This window comes from Arachis ipaensis, chromosome B5, assembly GCF_059453495.1.
Source record: "Arachis ipaensis isolate K30076 ecotype BB chromosome B5, ASM5945349v1, whole genome shotgun sequence".
NCBI lineage: Eukaryota > Viridiplantae > Streptophyta > Magnoliopsida > Fabales > Fabaceae > Arachis > Arachis ipaensis.
In genome coordinates, this window is record NC_142440.1 from 16,643,072 (window position 1) to 16,657,993 (window position 14,922).

At 35.3% G+C, this 14,922-nt stretch overlaps 1 pseudogene; it reads left to right on the forward strand.

Annotated features, from left to right (window-relative positions):
- Positions 1-11,489: 11,489 nt before the first annotated feature.
- Positions 11,490-13,983, forward strand: LOC148563467 (protein FAR1-RELATED SEQUENCE 5-like; annotated as a pseudogene).
- Positions 13,984-14,922: the final 939 nt, after the last annotated feature.

Consider the following 14,922-nt stretch of genomic DNA (forward strand, 5'->3'; position numbering starts at 1 on the left):
ACAATTGTAAGGCATGCATTGATTCAAGTCTTCGCCAATAACGACAACTACAATAATGACTTACGTAGTTGAGGCTATTAGAGGCCTCATTCACCTCTTCTTGTAACGACTCGTGATGCATGAGCATCTTTACCTTATTTTCTGTTTATTTTAAGTTAGAATTTAATGAGTTTTAATTTAATTTTAGTTTTTTGAACCTCGTTGGATGCTACGTCGAGTTATTTCAGTGTTTTAATTATTTCAGGTGAAGTTCGGGTAAGTTTAGCAAAGTTCGTGTGCAAAAGAGAAGAGTTTGGAAGCTGTTCACTAGGGCGCTTTAGCGCCAGCAGCTCAGCAACGAAGGGAGAGATTCTACCTCCTAGGGAGCTAGCGCCAAGCCTTGCGAACTAAACTTCACCAAAAGAGTATCTTTAGTTGGATTTAGCTTTTAATTATTCTATTTTATATTATTTTAGTTATTTTTAATTACAAACAAAATATTTTAAGTTTAGAATTTATTATTTTATTTTAGTTTGAAATCAAATTAGGTTAGATATAAAAAGAAAAAGATTCACCCTTTGAGAGAATCTTCTCACTTTCGCACTTTCACATTTTTCTAAACCCTAGTTTTCTCTCTGAAGCATGAGCCACTAAACCTCCTCAGTTAAGGTTAGGAGCTCTGTTTATTTCTATGGATTAAGACTATTGTTTTTCTATTTTAATTAATGTATTGATTCAGTTTCAAGGATTACTTTCATTCTTCATCTTATGAATATAGGTAGATCGGAAGAATAACCGTTATTCTATATGCGATCTTATGATTCTTGGAAGAATTATCTCACTTGAACAATAGCTTGAAAGTAAATTCCTCCTAAATTGCTAATTACTTGGACTTAACGGGATATGTGACATATAATCCTTTTATATCTGGGTAATGAGGGTTTTTGTGGCTATAAACTAGAATTGAACTTAACCATCTAATCGAAATTAAGTGACCAAGACATTGGCGGTTAACTAGGTTAGAGGAGACTAAATCACTAAGACATTAGGGTTTAGTCACTGACAGTTTGCCATGAAATAAATCTTGCATAATTAAATTAGTTGGTAAGAAAAGTTAATCCGGAAGAATAAACATCTCTGATACCTTAACTGCTTTCCTATATATATATATATATATATATATATATTTCACAAAATTCTCACTGTTTGCTTTCCTACTTGCTCAATTACTGTTTAATGCTTTTGAACCCCAAAATACCACTTTTTGCTTGCCTAACTAAGAAATCATTTGACCATTGTTGCTCAGTCTATCAATCCTTGTAAAATCGACCCTCATTCACATGAGGTATTACTCGGTACAACCCGTGCACTTGCCAGTTAGTTTGTGGATCTAGAAATTCCGCACCAACTCGCCAGTTTCTCAGCAAATATTCTGTCCCGAAAATCAACCTCTACAGTTCTTTGCTAATCATCGATAATGAAAATTAAAACTCACATTTTACTATGTCCTTGTCCTACTTACCGCGAATCCAGGAGGCAAGGTCCATAATTCTACCCTATCGTCCAGAATTCTACCCCATTAGTTCCACGAGTGGTCAGACTCATCCATAAAGTAAACATTTCAAAAATGTTGTCATTCAGCATGTGAAGCGACTGGAGGGTTACTATGTTGTGTCGCCTCAAGATAAAAGGTCCAAACCTAATGAGCTCTTCCCTACAAGGTTGTGTTTGAATCACAAATTAGCAATGAAAAGCAAAATAAATATGGTTCACAAATTGGTAACATAATTATAGAGCAATTTTCACGATCGAAACTTACATGGGGTCTCCTTCTGGGTTAGATGCATATGCAGCAACTGTTCTCTACAAGTCAGTGAGTTTGTATCTGTTGGCTTTAGGAGTCGCTTGTCTTCCGGAACCCCTAACATGGCGTCCAAGCTCATTGTGTTCATCATACTACCAAACAAACTAATATTGGTGGATGGTGGTGGTCTTGGACTATTAACATGACCTATGAAAGGTGGGTTCACTGGGAAGTCCTGTATTGGTTCAGCAGCTCCTAGTCCATCATATTTTGAGTTGCCACCAATGGAACCCGTTCTTAGCAAGTTTACTGAGGAGCGCCCGTAGTTATTCTTAGTCATCATTGTAGGATATCCCTGTAAAGTTGTGCGAGGGTTTTATGAGGGTCCAACTAAGTGGGTGAAATGGTTCCCTTGAGTGAATATTAACTTCCTCTCTTGGTGTGCCACAACTTTCGCCATTGTCTGCAACATCGTTGTTATACATTAGGATTCTAATCTAGAGTATGACTGTTCAGTATTAAGGTAATTACTTTTGTTACAGCCCGTTATCGTTTTCGATCTGGATAGTGGCCCAACCACAAGCTTAATGGGCCTTATAAATAAACCACGTATCCAGTTCAATTTTTTAAAAAAAAAAACTTATCCAGTTACAAACATGACATATCCGAATTCTAAGAAAGTAGGCTTTCTACACTTTGCCCATACTAAAAAATAAAAAAAAAAGATCATTTTCAAGTTATTTTTAACACCAAAAAGAAGAACACATTTTTCTTCGAGTCAGATTTATCTGTCCCAAAAAGTTTTAAAAATATCCCCAAAAAAGACTTTTTTGGAATCTTCCCAAACAAAAAAAAAGAAATAAAAAAAACATGCATTTTTTTGTTATAATGGACCTAACAAAAAAATAACAATTTTCTTGAAGTCAATTTTCAGAAGAACCAAAAAAGAAAAAGACATCACCATACCTTGAATGATCCTTGTTGACCATTGCTCTTTTGGTTTCTGCCGTGGATAGTGGTTGACTGCGATGGCCTCATCGGTGGGTTTGTCGTCGATTCATCATCATCATGGATGGATATAGGTACCATAATGGTTGTGTTGAACTCATCCAGATTACCGTAGCTTTGACTATCTACCGTTCTCTTAGGTGTTGTTGTCGTAGACAAATTTCCAGTAACGTCTGAATACTCCTTCTCTATTTTATTTGTGACCTAGCTTGGATACAAAAAAGAGTAGAATGCATAATGTCTAGTGCCTGGTCGCGCTCAAGCTGGCTGATTTCACATGCTTCTATCTTCGATGCTAAGTGGTCCACTGTAGCAGTCAAAGCGTTGATGAACGACGTTACCTCGCTATTCGAAGTTACTTGGCCCTACAAAGAATATATAAGCAAACAGCTTTAATGTGGATGCCATGGATAAACGTTATACGCAAAGTTATACATAAAGAGGCAAACCCATGCTTACAAGCTGAGACGGTTGTGTTAAGGTAACTTCACTAGGGATTTTCGGCATCTGTTGTGTAAGGTCTAGCTCCTTCTCCGGAGGAGGTGAACCCTTGTTGGCCTTGTCTCCATTAGTTTTTAAATATTGGTCCTTCGGGTTTGCAGAATGACTTTCTGGCGAGATGACATTTCTTAAAGGAATTGGAGAATGGCTTAACTTTCGTGGCTCCTCTATGACTCCAACGATTCTTTTAAAGTGTTTTTGGGCAAGCAAGGGCTTGCCTCACATAAATCACTTGTCTCAGCACATAGATGACCATTTCCATTACCACTATTGGAATCTGGCATAGGCGGATAAAGATATCCTCGAAGTAATTTCGTTATTGTGTAACATGCAGTGTCCAGTAACTTTTATAATAGATTAACATCAACACAGTCAACGTTACTAAGTCTGGCAGATTAAACCTGAATCATATCACATATCAAGGAGCATCATAGATTGCTAAAGACTGATTGCCAAATATAGTTCTTCTCAGAATATCAAATATGGCAGCAACATTTCGAATCCTACGCCTTGTCGAGAAGATAGTACGATAATGTTGTCGCATCTATTGCCAATCATTAAGTGGAATACAAAGGTTGTATCTTTGACTCGTGGATTTTTTAATTTAACCATGATAACATGTTTGAAATGGGTTAATGGTATGTAAACCTGAAAGATATTCCAATTTAAATTTATTAATCATAATCTGCTTTGTACCAAAATGTCTTCGTAATGCTACAAAATCAATTTAATGTTAATAAATAATATAATCGTGATGTTTGCATATGTTTATCCTTTTTCAAAATAAATTCGCTCAACATGCCATTAGATCCATAAAATTCGTATTAATTTATCACACAGTGACCCACATATAAAATGAACCACATATAGGACATAGAAACTAAATATTATATTCATAACTATGGGGACAAATCATGCAAAAGCCTAAACTAGCTAGACAAAGGGAATTCAATGCTACGAAAGAAAATAAAATAACTGTCGACAAGGACATGTATAAACCCTGACAATCTTGTTTTTCTCAAGAGTTTATCAACTATCTTGAGACCTATGACCTACTTCACCCAGAGCCTTAATAGTATGTCCTAGTGAAATCTTTTCGTCTTGTAGCTCCATACGATGAAACGTCTTTGCCACTGTCTCTCTGATCCTAATAGGGCTTCCAATGGTGTTAAAAGGCCCTCCAACAAGAGATATCGCAATCAATCTTCTGATGTTGGAATCTTCAAGCTACCAAAGTTGATAACAAATGAATACATTTACATATAAATCTATCATGTTATAATCGTTGAACACATTACATTTAACTGGTATACACTCACCAGGCTGCTAATTTTTAAAGCATTAAACTTCCCGTTCGGGTTGAGCCAATAGATAACCCATGAAGCTAAGCTATCACCAAAATGGATAGACTTTTTGACATGTTAATATTGGGTTGTGCACTAAAAAATAGTTCGTCAAATCCCTATGATTGTATGGTTAAGTTAAATATTACCTTGTGTTGCAGTTTGGAACTCCCTGGCCCCCTTCTTATAAGCGAATTTGCAAGGTGTCTAGAGTATACCACTGAAGACGTCCGTACGTCTCGGAAGTCATGATTTCATGTAATTTATCCATATAAAAAAGTCACCATTATTTCAATTAAGCATGCATTTCCATGGAAAAAATAATAGAAGCAGTGAACTATCTGGTTTTACTTACAATCTTTCAGATAAGTTGCTCCCGATCATAAACCATATTAGAATCTGGATAAGAGTCAAGATGGTACACAGTCCTACCCCTAAAGTCTACCATCAAGCAATACCAATACATGAAAATGTCTTCTATATGAGTGAATATCTATTGCAAAATAAATAGCATAAGAGGAATGATAGTCTCTGCCAAAGATAGTATAACATGGATACTAATACACCATACCAACGATGTTACTAAAATTATATCTAATAACTCACACGCGAAATAAATCTATGATATCTTTAGGCAATCTTCAAAGTCCCTCCCAACATTTACATGGCTTGCTTTTTAGCTTTTACATTTCACTTTCATATTATTGTTATTATTTTTTCTATATGTAATTATTATTGTCCTCTCCCTGATCCACAATGCCGCTTCAAAAATCTTATCCTCGTACCAAAAATCTCAATCTAAACCAACTAAAATAAAAAAAATAAAAGACACTTAACATCAGAAATAAAAACGATAACCCCTAGCAAAAATAGGTAACACTACCAAAAAGAAGCCTAATAAACAAATTATCATCATTTGTCATTGCTATAAGATTAAATTTAACTATCGATTGGGGCTTTAGCCCCATTCAATACAAAAAAAAACTTAATTAGCGATTTCAGAGAGAGAAAAAGTTAATGAAATTATCATTGCACACAATTGATTTGTTCTCGCATCGCATCGCCACTGACACGCATCATTCATTAATGGGATTTTTTTTAAATTATTTATATATAATATTTATGAAAATGTGTAATATAGAGTGTATTTAAGTTTATCCAAAACAATTCATATTTTGAGTACAGTGTCTTAAATCACGTTAAACATACATTCCGAGTACATTATACCCTAGATATGAAACAACTCAGTGAGTCAGCGATGCACAACTTGAATGCTATTGAGGTATGGTCAAAATGTAGTGACCGGATATTGTGTACTCGACGTGCTTAGTGGAAAAACAGACACAATGCATTGAAACACTATATAAGGCATGTGTAGTAGAAATCCTTGGCTTCATTTTAAATTTTTTTTAACTTTGGATAGTTTTAAAAGCATACACGGCTAGACGAGTGGTTTACGTCTGATCAAAAAATATTAACAGGCTAAATGTAACCTAGCATGCAGTCGAAACATTGGATTTTGTGGTCAGTTTATGTATTTATTTTTTTTAATAGTTAATCAGTTAATATATTTTGATTTATTTAGCTTTTAGTTAATTAGATGTTTAGTATTTACTCAAATGAAATCTGTTAGAAGAGTAGAACATTAGAATTTGATTAGGTATATATGAAATAATTTATATTTGTCGTGTTAGTTTATTATGCAATAATTACAATTTTTATTTGTTATTTTTAATTAAAAAATATATTCTCTTGTGCATTAAATTTGTTAATGAGTCATGCTTAAATTTAATTAAATTATATTATTAAGTAAATAATGTATTTTTTTATGTATAGTAATATTCACATGCATTAAATTATTTAATTAAATTTAATTAAGTTATATTCGTAATTATTTGATTGTAAAGCAATATTAAATACAATGGGCACAAATTTAAGACTAATGAATAATAGTTGTACAATCACCTCGGTTGCTCTTGGCACGTTGTGTGACTTTGGGGCTCCCGCTGCCTGAGGTGCTACTACCATATATCAAGAATGTTGGGTTTGGACATGCAGTAGAGCTAAGGAATTTCATTTTTGACAATACCTTATTTTCTGCATATGTGGAGCGGTGGAGATCAGAGACTCATACTTTCCACATTGAGTGCGGCAAGGTCACTATCACAGTCCAGGATGTGGCATACCATCTTGGATTGCACATAGATGGTGACCTAATAGGCAGATGTACTAGATATTTCTAACAGTTTCATGGGCACCCCACATAGTAGTAGGTTGCAGATTTACTCGGTGACAGACCTCCACCCCATCACAAGGACAGAAAGCATAATTTCGGGCTGAAGATGACTTGGCTCAATAACAGGGTGGCTCACATTCCACCAGGCGCTGATGCAGCTACTCACCGCTAGTATGCCAGATGTTACTTACTTATGTTGATCAAAGAATACTTGTTTACAGACAAGTTAGCCAACCTTGTCCCCCCTCATATGGTTGTCGTTTTTGGAGGGCTTTGATAGTTGTAGAAGGTTGTCATGGGGCTCTACTCTACTATTGCACACATATCATTTGTTGTGCAGCGTTATCGGGCGTAATACGATAGACATTGTCAGGTGCGTGCTGTTAGTCATATTGTGAATCTACCACAAGTTCCCGACTTTTTGTCCTAGTGGATACAATATTCTCATATTTCTTCTTACTTCGAGGTAATTATTTAATATTTTTGTTTTAATAATAATGATGTGCAATATTAAAAACTAACTCTAACTTTTTTCAATTATTTGGTTGGCGGGACTTGAACAGCAGACTAGGGATCACTATCATGATAGAGGTTTTAGATTATAGTGCAGGCTGGATGCGCTGAGGTTTGATGAGGTACGTGTGTAGAATCTTCGTATGTTATACATAAATTACTTTCTAGTGCTAAATATTGTATTATGCGTATTTCCAGTTACGGTGGACACGGTACGATGATCCCTAGCTACATCAAATGATGCTTGATTGGATTAGGAGCGCTGGCGAGATTTGTACATGGAGATCCATGGTGCCGCTAGTGCGCTTTCATTTGTGGAGTTCCATCATGTGAACAGGATAAAGAGACAGCTTGGCGATTAGCAACATCGATCAGAGGATTTGATCAATGTGGATGAGTTCTTGTTTAAGACGACCCGGGGGTGACGAAGTGTGGTGACTTGAGTGACAACATAATCTGAATTAGACTCGTTCAACTCTACGTCAACATTATTTCATAGATCGACGAAGTGAATCAGCCTCATGGGAACTGGACCAGAACTGCATGGGGTATTGAAGAAGATGGCCCAAAATCACCAAACACGTCACGAACCTCAGCATACAACTCCATCACATGTTGCAGCATCAGTCTACTATTCACATCAAACATTATACTGATGTGCTTATCAGCTTCAACCCAAAACATCTTATTAGTAAAACCTCCATTAGGCAGCGGTGATAGGAATATATCTAACCTCCTTCAATTTGATTGCTCTCATGTTGATCAAGATGATATTCTTAAGCGCATCTAGAAAATCACGAAAAGTGTACAGCATCACAGGTGAATTGCACTTAAATATTACCCTCTCATACACCGTTTCTAATGTTCCCATTGGAATAAATTACTACAAAAAAATTAATTACTAGCCATTTTTTGGAAGAAAAAAAAGAATAATAGATAAAATAAAGATGGATGTAGAATGGATAAGTCAAGAAGTTATTTATATGGATATTTTTTGTTATATATTCAAGGTACAGAGACCCCTATTTATTTAAACACATATCTCGGGTACATTGCCACTATACTTATTATACTTGTATCTCGAATACAGTGTTAAGAAAGTTGTATCCTGGATACAATATGTACTTGGCTTATGTAAGGATTTTTAAATTGTTTATATCTTGGATATAAAGTACTTGAGTTATGTTTTTTTTAGTTTTGATGACTCTGTATTCAAAATATGTAAAATAGACATAAATACGCTACAGATTACATATTTTTATAAATATAATATTTAAATAATTTAAATAAAAAATTTTTATTTAATATGCCTATATCACTTTCATCACGTGAAGAAGAGAATTACCTTCATTACGATAGCATAACCTATAGTATAATTCTACACTCATTATTATTAGCTAGCTAAGATATATTGGTACTGATATTGTTTACGATTATTTTATGTGTATATCAAAATCAGTCATTAGCATAAGATATATGTTAGAATATAAATATACATTAAAAATAAATTAAACCATACATATATTTATACACAGTTATATTAATGACTAATTTTAGTGATTGATTTTAATGTACGAATAACATTTTTGTATTGTTTAATAGTGTGCTTTACTTGACTGGTCATCAGTGTCACATATTACTTTTTCATTGCAATTAAAATCAAATTTTTTTTTCAAAAATTAAAGAGTACTACCCTCCTCCCTATTAATTTTACAACTAAAATATGTTATATGTCACTTCGTTACAATTAAAATAAATTATTTCCTTCTAAAATTAAAGAGTTCTTCCTTTCTTCCTACAATTATATTTTTAAATATTAAATGTATAAAAAAATTAATTTTTTTATTATTATTCTCTTGACATGTGCCCTAAAATAACTAAATCCTAATAAATATCTAAGATTGTAGGTGTTGTAGCTTGGCCTTGTAAGTTGTAGTTGGAGACAGATTAGATTGGTAGTATTTGATAGTCGTGCCCTTCTGCTATTATGTAGGGAGGGGAATGGAAACTAGAAAACCCCATGTTAGGGACACGCGACTTTCATTCTTCATCTATGAAGCACAACACATTTTCTAACACACTTGGACAACTTAAATTATCAGTTCAGCCTTATTTTTAATAAATATTTTTAAAATAAATTTTAAAATAATATATATTATTATTTATTAAAATAAAAAATATTTTAAATACTTTATATAATTAAAAATATTAAAAATAGTTAAAAAATTATTTTATATTTTAATATAAATAAAATATTAAAATATTATTATAATTTATCAAAAAATATTTTATATTTGATATATATATATATATATATATATATATATATATATATATATATATATATATATATCATGTCTCTATGTCTTATAAAATTTTAAAATTTATATATTTATCTGTCTCGTATTATATCGTATTCCATATTCGTATCAATGTCCGTAGATCATAATTCATCATGCAACCATCCCTAATAGTAATAGTAATTTACGTGTTTAGTTAGGGGATATCCTACCAGTTTTGGAAATTATTAATATTCCACATCAAGATTCAAGCGTCAACCACGTGCACAGGGACTAATTAAGTATGAGATTTGAGTCTTGGTCATGTTCATTTCAGCTTGTTCGTTAGGTCTAACTAGCTAGTGTGCAACATGATCCTTTATCATAAGGTTGTTTGCAAGTTGTTGTTTTGTAAGCTCGACTACTTTGTAAGATCGACTATATTACGTACACACTAAAATTAGCTATCAAAGTCAGCCACCAATATAAAATACATATTAAAATATAAATATACATTAAAAATAAACTAAACCACACATGTATTTATACACAAATACATTAATAACTGATTTTAGTGGCTAATTTTAGTGTACAAATAACATTTTTGTGAATTTTTAAACTCTCCTCTCATTTTATGATTGAGAATTTTAACTAGCGATGAAAAACAAAGGAAAAAAAAAACTAGACCAACCACACAAGCTATGGGCCATATAATTTCCATCAGCTTGCAAGAGCTGTAAAATGTCAATATGACGAATACTTGAAAAATGAGTAAGAGTATATAATTTTGGAAAATTATCAGGTGTTCCGCTGTACTTTAACAGAACTCAAATGTTCCGTGTACGAACAAGTTACCAATTCAGGATTTGTCTTGTTCTGAAGTGGTTAAGTACGAGAATGTCCTTGAATTAGAATGTGCAATGTCTATTGTAACCAGCTAAAAAGGGTTTTGGTATAAATTGATGGAATGAAAAATAGTGAGCATATGCGTTGTGGCTTCACAAGTCGAGTAGAAGTTTAATGGAAAAAAATTGGAAAAATGCATTTGTCTCCCTTAAGTTTTCTTTGGGGCATTTTGAGTGACGGTTGGTCTGCGTCTCCAAGTGGAGGTTATGATGCGATCCCGCTGGGGGTTAGACGGTCGTGTACTGCCGGAACAAAGTGAGGCGTTCGTGTTTGTTATAAGGTACAGAAGTTTATTTAATTTTGTAATTTTTGGCTTCGTGTGCTATGTTATTGCAGTCGGTCGAATTAGAAGGCCAAGCTAATGACGGTGTGTATGATTGATTGGTTGGTTCTGCAGTTGGGGTTTTTATTTGTGACATGGAATTATAATGAGGTAGTGAAAGCAATTATAGATTCCTGTTAACATTGTGCAGGTAGTTAAACATTTCACTGGTTAGTAAGGGAAAGACGAATTAGTGTGTATTATTTTAGTAGAAAGCTATAGGAAAGATCGTGTATGTCAAGAAGAGGAGTGAAAGGCGTGGCAGTGGATGGCTGAAATGTTGGGTCCTTATAGGCATTATTTAGATAGAATGTTGCAGTGGTAGGTACTTGTGTGTGAATAACCATCGATAACATACCAAAAAACTTCAGGTTAAGGAAGTTGTTAGTTGTAAAGTAGGAATTTTAGCAAGATATGTTAGTTGATTGTGTTGCAGGTTAGAGTGAAGTAGTTAGAGTGTGTATCATGGTTGCATAGATCCGTTATTTATTTTTGTTCATGCTAACGTTCTGTACATGGGTATTGTTTTCTAATTTTCGTTTAACCGATGTTGTGGCTAAGTTTTTTTTCCTTTTAGGAAGAGGGGTTGGATATTGAGATGGAAGAAGATGGCAACGATGGAGATTCTTTTAACGAAGCACCGGGTAATTTTAGTAAGTCGTCAAAGGCAGGTTTGTTAAGTGCGGAGGATGTGTTAAAGTTGGAGTTTGGTTGTCCAGAAGAGGCAACAGTTTTTTTCGAAGAGTACAGCCGAATAAAGGGTTTTGCAATACAACAGGGGAAGAAATTGAAGAACAAGAAAAGAGAGTTTGTTAGTTACACGTTTTTGTGCAACCGGCAAGGTTACAGAGACAAAATGGCTAGAGAAGCAGGATAGGAAGAGGGAACACAAGGTTGTTACTCGGTGTGGATGTCCTGCTGAAATGCGGATAAAACCAAATGGTGAGACAGAAAAGTGGTTTGTGTCACGCTTTATGGATGATCATAACCACGAGCTACTTCCCGGGAAATTTGTAGAGTTCCTACCTTCACATCGGAAGGTTTCTGATGTTGATATAGCTCACATGGATAGCTTGAGGCAAGTTGGGATCTCGATTCCGAAGATATACGAGTCATTTGCCGCAAAGGCTGGTGGGTTCAATCTCATTCCTTTTACTAAGAGAGACCTTTACAACAAGGTTAGGCGGCAGAGGCTATTGCAAAATGGTGATGTTAATGCAGCGTTAAGGGTGTTGGAGGGGCTGCCCGTGCAGATGAAAAACTCTTCTGGAGTTATGAGGTCGGTCTAAGACAAAACATGTGTGATATCTTTTGGAGTGATGGTTGTAGCCAGGATGACTATAACATTTTTTGGGACGTTTTGGCCTTTGATGCCACTTATGGGAGGAACAAGTACAATCTCCCCGTGATTGTCTTTTCTGAAGTTAACCACCTCAACCAAACTTGCGTGTTTGCAACTGCAATGGTCTTGTGCGAGTCACAGGCATCATATGTTTGGGTATTGCAAACCTTCTTGCAATGCATGAAGGGCAAAGCTCCCACTGGCATGATAACAGACGGTGACCGATCGATGAGGTTAGCTATTCAGGAGGTCTTCCCAGGTGCCCATCACCGGCTATGTGCTTGGTATCTATTGAAGAATGCAACATCGAACGTGTGTAAACCGCGTATCACAACCTTGTTTAGGCACTGTATGCTGGCTGACTTAGAGGTAGAGGAGTTTGAGAAACATTAGGAATCAATGATGGAGGAGTGCGGTGTAAGGAAAGTGGCGTGGGTAAAGGATATTTATGAGAAGAAGTTCTCGTGGGCCACGGCGTACATACACTAGAGGTTCTTTGCTGGTATTAGAACAACCTCTCGCTGTGAGTCACTCCACGGGAAGCTAGGGAGGTTTGTGAAAAGAAGATATGGCATCCTTGATTTTGTAACGAATTTTTAGCGCTGTGTTGATTTTCTAAGAGACAATGAGGAGGAGCTCAATTTTCGATCATCGTATGGGATCACAGTCCTTCAGACACAGTTCCCAGAGCTTGAGAGGTCTGGTGCGATAAGTTTTACGAGAAAAATTTTTTCAAGATATCGTGAGTGTCTTAAGAGGTGCGTTAAGGTGACCATATTGGAATGCATAGAGCGTGAAGAGGGTTGCATATATGTGATACAAAAGTATCAAAAACCACAGATGTGGTGGGATGTATACCATTTAGCCGCAGATAATTCATTCAAATGTAGTTGTCTCAGGATGGAGTCGTTCGGACTGCCTTGTGTGCACATTCTAGCGGTACTGGTAAGGTTAGATATGGAGTTGTTGCCGAAGAGCCTTGTCCTAATGCGATGGTCGAAATGGGCAAAGGATGATGCTGCTCAGGAATGCCTGAGTTGCCAAACTGGTGATGCTGTTGCGCTGTACCGAAGTCAGGTTGGTACATTCCTCCAACACTGCAAATGTTTTGCAAAAGTTGCATGTGTTAGAGAGGAGGACTTTAGGCATTTTGTTGAAAAGGTTGTTCGAGACACGCATATGTTGGAAGAAAGGAGCATGCTTGAGTCCCATGGTACGGAGACAAGTAACATCGCCGGGTAGGGGGAGTTGGTGAAGGATCCAATTGGTGTTAGGACAAAAGGGACAGGACGCAGCAACGACCCGGTGGGCATGCGAGGGGTAAAGCGGCGACCATGCAATACGTGTGGTTGTGTAGGCCATAGGCGAACTCGATGCCTAAATGTCAGACCTCCAACAGTGCCAGGTAACCTAGAGGTGTCTACTCAGGGAAAGCAAACTTCACCCGCACAAGTAAGTAGCCTTGTTAGTATGGTTTATTTTGACTTCAAAATTCATGCCAGGACCATTTTGTATTGTTTTTCCCACTTTTCAAGGGTTTGTCAATTTCATTTTGTGTTCCTTTCGGTACTTAACAAGTGATAATAATTGATGCTAGTTAATTTTATGCGTATATGTTTGTTGATACATAAATGTGGTTATCAAGTTGATGTGGTTTGTTAATTATAAACAGGATCGAGGAGTTGGTCCAATCAAATTTAATCCCACCATGACAGTTGACTTCCCACCCATGTTCGAAAGTATTATATGATGGCTGAGTCAAAGAAGCAAGGCTGTATTCAGGAACCGTTCGTTGGACACGTTGTTGCTAAACTTGCTTGTGGTCTATATTGTTAGTAGTGGTTCGTTAGGGTCCATTAGACACTGGTCTATATTGTTGCTGAATTTTGTTGTGGTATGGTGTAGTTGTTGATTTTAGAGTTACCAAGTTGTAGTGTATGATAGTTATTGATGAATTAGCGCACATTATTCTATAGTAATTGACAATGAGTTATTATTTAATCTGGTACATCACACTGGATTTCAAGAAATAGCTACTTATTACATAAGAAACACAAAGGAATAGGCATAAAGGCTTCACATATTGTTGTTAAATTAAATGAAGAAAACATGCGTTGCAAAATTAACACTATTTTAATAAAACAGTATAATAAAAAAATCATTGTATCTAAACATAGTTATATAAAAATATTTTTTCATAAGTGTACAGACCAAAACAAATTAATACGTCTTATCAACTTAGCTGAATTGTTATTTGGAACACGAAACTTGTGGCTAGGCAAGAATGAAAAAGCATGGACGCAAGACTGAAAGTTATAATCGTAGTCATGTTGTAGATTGATGTTATAAATCTTTTAATGATGAGCAAGTATAGAGCCTTCAAGATGTGTTACATAAAAGTTTTTGTTTCAAATCTCACATTGGTGATATCCTTAACTGCATCGTGCATATCACAATACATCATTGTTTCAGTCGGAGAATGTTAGTAACCATTTTAGGAACAATGAACTTACTAATGCAGACGACATTTCAGTACAATGAACTTATTAATGCAGACAGCATTTCAGTAGCAGCCTCAAATATTTGATTAAATACATGTTTTGCAATATAAACACATCAACCGTCCATGTTAATGGATGATATACATCGTAGCTCAAAAGAAATAAGACATATTACATAAGTATTCCAC